Below are 8,675 nucleotides of genomic sequence, written 5' to 3' on the forward strand. Positions count from 1 at the left end.
CTACAATCCAAACTATGGGAGGGGATACCTTGCCTAATTCTTATGAGATAGCCATAAAAGCTGAGAACATCCTAATACAAGGAGGAAAATTGGCTCCAAGGCCCCCTATGCCTTTCTTTCCTAATGTTCCTAATCACCAACCAGCAATGGCCCCTCTTCCTACAACTTCTACATCACAAACCCTTACTCCAGTCCCTCGAGCTTCTACATCCTCAAATGGGATAGATGAGCTCAAAGAAATGCTCCAAGGTCTAGTGTTGAATACAAATAAAAGAGAGAAGACCCTGGATAAAAAATTGCAAGAGTAGGGGAGGGAGTTGAAGGACCAGGGGAAGATATTAGAGGATAGTCTCTCTATGATACAAAAGATGAGTAACAAGGTGGTGGCCTTAGAAAGGCAGCAAGCTCAAAGTGGCAAGCCTCCCCAACTGCAATATCAAGCTCCAAGTGGTGGTAGGCTTCCTAATCAGTGGAATAGCTCCTTTGATCAAGGTAGGCAAAATAGTCATGCTTCTGCTTCAAGCTCAAATCATAACAGAGCTATAGTCCCTCAAAATAACTTGGCCCAAGATCAAGATTTTTGTCCTTCTTGCAACTATTCTTATACCTATTGCATGTGCCAGAAGGCAGAATCTTATATGGCCCTAACTGTTCAAGAACCTGCAGCAAAGAAATCATACAAGGAGGATCATCCCAAGGAGGCATCATATATTCAAGGAGGTGATGATTTCTCTTTCATGAATCATCAAGATGGGGAGCATTTTAATGTAAACCAGGATTCCATTTCTCATAACACAAGAAGTAGGAAGAGAGCTATGGAACATGCTGCACCCCTTTCTCCTAAGCAGGCCTCAACTTCGAGTGCTACACCTCATATACAAGCAGAAAATGAACAAGCAAGTACTTCACAACAGCAAGAGCAAGATCCAAGAAAGAAAGATGTAGGTAGTCCTTATGTTGCCCCACCTCAACCTCTTATAAGTGTAGCTCCCAAAGTTTCTACCAAAGTTCCTAATGCACCTTTTAGTGTGGTAGAGTAAATGAAGAAAACCAATTTGAATATCTCTATGTGGGATGCTGTTGCTACCATACCAATGTAGAAGAGGATGCTACAGCAAGAATTAGAGAAGATTGAACTCAAGGATTAGCCATCTATCATGGAGAATGCCATAAGTCTAGTACAATCAGTAGGGGATGTGGAGACAAATAAAAGGGTTAGACCTCCCCCATTCTATGTTTCCCTAATTATAGGAGGAAAATTAGTCCATAATTGCATGATAGATTTAGGGGCTAGTAGCTCAGTAATGCCTAGGTGTGTTGCTGATGCTCTAGGGATGAAATATGAGCCCATTGTTAGGGATGTGTTACAACTAGATGGTAGTACCGTCAAAACCATAGGTATCCTTAGGAATGTGGAGATGGCCCTACATGCATGCCCCAGTTGCACTATGATTCAAGATATATCTGTTGCTGAAGTCAAGCCCTATTTTGCCATCTGTCTTTCAAGAGACTTCACTGCTCAAATTGGTGGATTCATATCTACTGATTGGTCATATATGTCATTTAAGACTAGATATGGAGCCAATGCCTCAATTAGAGCAGAACCTCAAGCCCTTCATCACACTGAATCTTACACCCCCAATTTCATCAATATGAATTGCCCTATTCTAGAGATGGATGAAAATGACATAGTAAATGAGCCTGTCACTTCCATAATAGAGATTCTTGATTTCTTCTTAGATGAGTGGGAAAATGCATATCAGTTTGAGCCTATGTCAAAAATTCTTGAGACAGGCCTTAGTACATATTGCATAATAGAGAAAGAGGCTCAAGCTCCTGATCTTGTTGGGACTAATGATGATATAAATGGAATATAGAGTATGTACTTTGATGGCTCAAGGAATAGAAATGGATCAAGGGCCAGTGTTGTGTTGGTCTCTCCTACACAAATAAGATACTACTTCTCCTTTAGGCTCCAATTTAGTTGCACCAATAATGTAGCCGAGTATGAATCCTTGATTCAAGGTCTCTTACTTGCCCAAAAGAGGGGAATCCAAGCCTTGAAAGTATATGGAGACTGTGACTTGGTAGTGAATTAGGTGAGAGGCTAGAATATGACCAAAAATGGCCTGCTCAAGTCTTACAAACACAGAGTCTGGGATTTGCTTGAGGGTTTCAATGCATTTAATATTCAGAGCATTCCTAGGAAAGAAAATAAACATGCTGATAGACTTGTAGCAATGGGTGCAGCTTATGATGTACCAGGGAATCTTAAGGAGGAGAAGAAGCAACAAATTAGGGTGGTAGTGAGGTCTGCCATCCCTGACAACAACACTCATTGGCAAGTGTTTGACTCTGATGAGTGAATTGTGAGTTTCTTACAGAATGAGGCAAAATTCTTAGATAAAAACCAATCAAGGCTGCAAGATCAATATGGTGATTAGATCATTCACCTTAGTTCTAACAAGTTGCCCAAGGGTCTCACTACTTTGGAGAGTGTTTTTAATCTTGATGATCAAACAAGAGGCAAAGGAATAAATCTAGCTGCACAAAAGGATGATTATGCCCCAGTTACAATTGCTGATGGAAAATCTCTAAATATGGGGAAGGTATGTTCTGAAACTGAGCAAGAAAACTTCATTCATTTATGTCAAGAATTTAATGATGTATTTACTTGGACATATGATGGCTTAAAATGGTTTGACCCTAGTTTGTTTCAGCATACCATAGATCTACTTGATAAGGCCAAACTAGTAAATCAAAAACAGAGGCTACTGAATCCTAAGATTGAGCCCCTAATGAGAAAAGAATTATCCAAGTTGATAGAGGCCAATATAATATTTCCTGTCAAACACTCATCATGGGTAGCTAACCTTGTCCCTGTAAGGAAGAAGAATGGGGAAATCAAATTGTGTGTGGACTTTAGGGATCTTAATTAGGCTTCTCTTAAAGATCACCATCCTCTCCCTTCCATGGAGCAAATTCTGTCTAGGGTCAGTGGGTCAAGGAGATTCTCTTTTCTTGATGGATTCTCTGGTTACAACCAAGTGTTGGTTAAAGAATTCGATAGACATAAGACAACATTTACTACTAAATGGGGCACCTATGCTTACTACAAGATGCCATTTGGACTAACAAATGCAGGTGCCACATTTCAGAAGGCAATGGAGATGGCCTTCAAAAAATTAATTGATAAGTTTGTCTTAGAATACCTTGATGATATAACTGTATATTCAAAAGATGTAGAAAATCATTTTGATCATCTAAGGCAGGTATTTCTAAGATGTAGAGAGTTTGGGGTTTCCCTCAACCCAGCCAAGTGTGTCTTTGCTACAAGCCAAGGAAAATTATTGGGACACATTGTATCTGAGGATGGTCTGACCATTGATCCAGAAAGAACAAAGGCAATACTTGCCCTTCCTCTTCCTAAACACAAGAAGGGGCTGCAAAGTTTCCTTGGTAGAATAAACTTTGTGAGAAGGTTTATCCCTAATCTTGCTACCATGGTGAAACCTCTTACATCAATGCTCAAGAAAGACATGGTTTTCTCATGGACCAAGGAGGGGAAGGAGAGTTTTGAAGAGGTCAAGACAACCATAGCCTTAGCCCCTACTCTCATGAACCCAAATTTTGAGAAAGATTTCATCCTCTACACTTTAGGTGGTGAGTCGAGTATCTCTGCTGTCTTGACTCAGACAAATGACAAGGATGAGGAGTAGCCCATAGCTTTCTTTAGTGAAGGGCTCAAAGAATATAAAGATAAGTATAGCTTTTTTGAGAAGCAAGCCCTTGCAATTATTAGAGCCTTGAAGAAATTCAAGCACCTCTTATCCCACAATAGGATCCATTTGTTGGTGCCCCATGCCAGTGTAAAAGATTTTCTATTAAGCAAGGATATCAGTGAAAAGAGAGCTGGATGGATCACTAGGGTAATGGAATATGATGTTGATATTCAGATTACCAAGCTGGTAAGAGGGAGAGGATTGTGCAAATAAATGTTATCAGGTCAGGATTCTGATGAAGAGGCCGCTATGGTATTAACAGAGGAGCAAGAGGAAGGAAATGTTAATGGCCCAAAGAGCTGGATAAATAATATGAAGAGCTTCTTATTAGGGGATGGATACCCTCAGGGATTGGACAAAGCTAAAAGGAGATAATATAGACTGCAGTCCATTCCCTACGTTGTGATTGATAGTATCTTATTCAGGAGGGATTTTAATGGGACCCTGTTGAGATGCATTGAAGAGGATCAAGCTGAGAGGATGATTAAAGAACTTCATGATGGCCCTAATGGCAGCCATTTCTCTGCAAGAACAACTGCTATGAAGATCATGAGGGTTGGTTATTATTGGCCATCTCTATTCCATGATTGTTATAGGTATGTGAGAAAATGTGAGAAATGTGCTTTCTTTTCAGGCAAACAAAGGCTTGCAGCTCTCCCCCTTCATCCTATTTAGGTGGATCAGCCCTTTACCCAGTGGGGGTTGGATTTTATAGGCCCTATTAATCCTCCATCTAGTGCAAGTCATAAATGGATTTTGGCTACTACTGATTATTTCACTAGATGGACAGAAGCAGTTGCCTTGAAGGATGCTATAGAACCATTAGTGGTTGAGTTCCTTGATGGGATTGTGTCTAGGTTTGGTGCTCCTTCGACTATCATCTCAAATAATGTTAAATCTTTTGTTGGAACCCAGATTTGTGCATGGGCAATGAATCACAATATCTACCTAAGCACATCATCAAATTATTATCCCCAGGGCAATGGTTTGGCTGAGTCTTCCAACAAGAATCTGATCAGAATCATGAAGAGGACAATAGAAGACAATCAGAGAGTCTGGCATAAGAAATTAAGAATTTCTCTGTGGGTTGATAGGATAACACCCAAGAGATCTATTGGGAATTCACCTTTTGTGCTAGTATATGGTAGGGAGGCTAGACTCCCAATTTCACTAGAATTCCCTTCCTTGGAGTTAGCTCATCAACTGGAATTGATTGAAGATAGTGTCATGTCAGTAAGAATGGAAGAGCTGATGGAGCTAGAGGAAAAAAGAGATAAAGCTATGAAGACCCTGGAGTTGCATCAACAACAGGTGAAAAGGAATTTTGACAGGAGGGCTAAGGATAGGACTTTCAAAGAGGGGGATCTAGTTCTAAAATGGGATGCTGATAAGGTGAAACCAGGAAGACATTCTAAGTTTGATGCATTGTGGAGTGGCCCTTACCTAATTGCCAGTTGCAAATAGGCTAATGCATTCCAACTGAGCAGACCCAACAGTGAAGTTCTGCCCATCCCAGTCAATGGGATTTATCTTAAAGCTTGCTTCTGATGAAGATTGTGAATCCATGTACATAGTTAGTCCAGTTCCTTTTTTGTTATATCCTGCCTTTCAAAGAAGTGTACATGCACAGGGTTCTCCTTTTGAGTTGCAAGCTTTTGAAGTTTTGATAGTCTCAGGTTGCAGAGGAAGTTTTGTTTTGTTTCAGTTACAAGGGCAGATCTAGGGTTTTTTATGTTTTAATTTCTTGCAGAGGGGTTAGGGTTTTGTAGTTCTCAAACTTGTACCTTTTAGACCCATTTTTGACTCCATAGCCTAATGGATTGTTTACAGGCACTGGTCTTGTGCATCGAGTAGGCTCATGCCCCCTGTGAGTCGCCAGAATGTTACCACATTTTGTTTGCCCTGACAAATTTTAAAATTTTAATGTTACCTCGCCCAATGGTCACCTCCCCAATCACTAATATTTTAATACCCACGAAGATATCAAAATTACCTAAATTCCAAACCTTATGATATTTTATGCCTCGCAAGTTCTCTGCTGTTAGATCAAGGCTGATCAATGGTCGTTGCCATCTCGCTATGATAAAGTTGTGCGAGGGTTCTGATGGCGACATAGCATTTGGTCGACGTGTGTTTGGTGGGTCCATCTTGCAAGGTAGAGGATGGCACGGGTCAAAAATGTTCTGCGGTGCCGTAGGTGCTATGTCACTATCACGCGTTGGTCGAGAAATTCCCATGGTGACATAGCGCCCATCGGAAAAGGTGTGTTGACGATGGTGAGTCAACATGTTCGGCAACAAGGTTTGGTGGGCTGGAGAAGATAAACGGAGAGGTTTCAAGCAAAGTGGTTGGGTTACATACTTCATCTACCCAGTTGCCAGAGTCCAGTGTCACAGCAGCAAATCAGAGGGAGCTATATGTGCCAGATCTTCAATTTAGCCAGCACAAAGATGAGTCTTCATGATCGTCAGATCTGCAGAGATCTAAGGCTAGTTCTATCTTGCCATTAGAAACCACTCGAGAGATAACATCGACGACGTAGCAATAGGGTGCCACGTGTCCTAGTGGGACCGTATTTCATGTCGCCAGTGCAGTAGGGATTAAATGACCAATAGACCAATAAGGAAGTGCCACATGTACCACGGGCCCAACAAATTACAAGGGAGGAAGGTTACAAGAAGGTGGGTCTTCATGACCGTTAGATTAGAGAAGATCAATCACTGTCACCATATCGCCATGGTGAAGATGTTCAATCTTTACCATAGCGATGTAGCAATAGGTCGCCACGTGTCAGTGGGGCTAGGTCTCGCCAGGGTGTAGTCGTTGAGGTGTTGCTAGGTGTCGGTTGGATACGACAGTAGTTGCTGAGGTGGTGCCAAATATGATGGGCCTGGGGTAAGGATAGCATGGAGCATGACGAGTCTTCACGATCGTCGGATCTAGGCTGATCGATGGTTGTCGCCACCTCACTATGGGTAAGTCGCTTGAGGTTTATGTTGGTGACACAGTGCCTTGTTGACACGTGTCTCGTTGGCTCGGTCAGAAAGGATGGTTGGTGGTTGTAATGTAATCATCATAGTTAATATTAATATCTGCAAGGGTGGCACGGTTAGTTCGATGATGGAAGGTCAACCACGAAAGACTTCCCCAGCTAGTGGAACGAAGAAAGGTGATTGGCCCACATGACCCAGCTGACTCGTATAGCCTATTTGACTTGCTTCAACCCTGTTGATTCATGAACCAGGAAGCAAGGGTGATCAATGTTATCTTGCGATCTGATCTTCATGATCAATTCTGACCTACCAAAAATGAATGCAAGGCATAGGGAAACCCTCCACTATCTCAGTCGATCCATCTATTATGTCAAGATCATTCATTGGCACCACTTCTATCTACTTGAGGCATTCCTTTAGTCAAATATCTAATTTTGTACTTTAGAACCATGCTCAAGTGTGATCTTTGATTAGATATTTTGGGGTTCAATGGCAGTAGTTGAGCAGTTAATGCAGGGAATCATTTCCCTCAGTTATGCCTGAACTATAAAGGCAATTTTGTAATCTTTTCCAAGGGTCGACTCTTTTTGACTTCTCTGATATTGCTCTGCAACTCTCAGTGTAACATTCCCTATGCCTTTGAACTGAATGATTCTCTATTTTATCTCCTTCAGCTATTGATGTGTATGTGCATCCCTTTTGCCTCTCATTGGTGTATTGTCGAGATCTGTAACCTGCATACTGTATCTATTTTTTGCCTACTGGATAATATATAAGTGAGATTCCTCTTTCCTTGTGTTATTCAATTTTGCTTCTTGATCTGCATGAGGTTATTAGATTAAAACAAGCCTGTATGTATATATCCTTAGTTTCATTCTGGTTCAATAGTGCATATATGGGCAAAAATGGGTCTGAACAATCTATTTTGGTGCATCACCTCCGTAGTTTAGGTAGGGTAGATTTGTTTTCTGCATCTCCTTCTTCCCCTTTTCCTTTTGAGAGTAGTTAGGTTCACCCTGATAGTAAGAGGAAGTCGACCTTCTCTAGAGACTCAACCTCGCAGTTCAAGTCCCACAGCTTGGAGGCTGTTTCCATGTTTCACTAGGTTGTCCTCGCACATAGGCCTTGGACAAGGGTGCAAACCTAAGTGACAACAGTTTCACTGTCAAATCCATTATGGGGCCCAATGTCATTTGTATATTCTATCACCTTGTCTATCTTTCTAACTTTATGTTGACATGTTGACCTAAACCTAGTTGCAGCTTTCCCACCTTTTTATCTTTATTAACTATTAACCTTGCAAAACCACAAACTTAATTGCCACTGTTAACTGCTTACTCACCACCTAGGCTTGTGATACATGTGTCCACCTATTATTATGTCACTATGGATAATCAACTTGCATCTTTGGTAAGCAACATAATGAAAATGCCCGATCTTCTTTGAATTTGATGGTCCTAAAGACACATTGACCCTTATCGGTACGTTGGCCAATGAAAACACTACACTTTTCCAACTCATCTGACATTCCTTTGCTTGAGGTCCATAGCTAAAATAGGCCCCACATATCCATGTTTTGCACTATCACTATCTTGCTATGCATAATAATCATGTAACTTTTGATAGCGACAAAGTGACAACCCTCGATCATCTCTGAATCGATGGTGAACAAGACACATCAAGGAAACTAGTCCACTTCTACAAAGCATGAATAAAACCTTGCCAACTATACCTTGTCTGAAAACTCCACTATCCATAGAGAAGGAAGGCCCACTTGGGATACGTGGTACATTGTCACTATGTCACTATGACTTTTGAGCATACATTTTTTTATAATGACACAATGACAGTTGTAGGTTTAGATCTGATTGATGGTCCACCTTGTTCCTTGTTGATTACT

This window comes from Cupressus sempervirens, chromosome 4 (genome assembly GCF_028749045.1).
Source record: "Cupressus sempervirens isolate cs-2001-9-10 chromosome 4, ASM2874904v1, whole genome shotgun sequence".
Lineage (NCBI taxonomy): Eukaryota > Viridiplantae > Streptophyta > Pinopsida > Cupressales > Cupressaceae > Cupressus > Cupressus sempervirens.